This window comes from Elaeis guineensis, chromosome 13 (genome assembly GCF_000442705.2).
Source record: "Elaeis guineensis isolate ETL-2024a chromosome 13, EG11, whole genome shotgun sequence".
NCBI lineage: Eukaryota > Viridiplantae > Streptophyta > Magnoliopsida > Arecales > Arecaceae > Elaeis > Elaeis guineensis.
Genome location: NC_026005.2, coordinates 61,288,442 through 61,289,190, shown reverse-complemented (window position 1 = coordinate 61,289,190; position 749 = coordinate 61,288,442).

Genomic DNA, 749 nt, shown 5'->3' with positions numbered 1-749 from the left:
ATGAGCCAAATACCTTTGAGGAGGTGATGTCTGATATCAATTTTGAGAAATAGTTAGATACAATAAAGTCAGAAATAGACTCAATGCACTCAAAATAAGTGTGGATCTTAGTGGATACACCTGAGGGTATAGTACCCATTGGGTGTAAATGGATCTACAAAAGAAAAATAGGTACAGATGATAAGATAGAGACTTATAAATCTAGGCTCATGGTAAAAAATTATAGTCAGTATGAAGACATTGACTATCAGAAAATCTTTTGATCCGTAATCATACTGAAATTCATTCATATTCTGCTTGCCATTGCAGCTTATTATGATTGTGAAATCTGACAGATGGATGTAAAAATTATTTTTCTAAATGGATATCATAAGAAAGATATCTATATGAAGCAGCCTTTGGATTTCACATTCGGTGATGGTGATCATCGAGTCTACACGCTACAAAGGTCTATAAATAGATTAAAGCAAGCCTCTCAAAGTTAGAATCTTCATTTTGATGATGCAATCAAATCATTTGATTTCATCAAAAATGAGGAGGAACCCTATGTATACAAAAAAGTCAGTGGGAGTGCAATAATATTTTTCGTATTGTATGTGGATGATATTCTCCTCATTGAAAATAATATTTTTATACTGACCTCAGTCAAAAGATGGTTATCCAAAAAAATTTTCATGAAAAATCTAGGGGAAGCATCCTATATTATCGAAATAAAGATCTATAGAGATAGATCTAAAAAGATGCTAGAC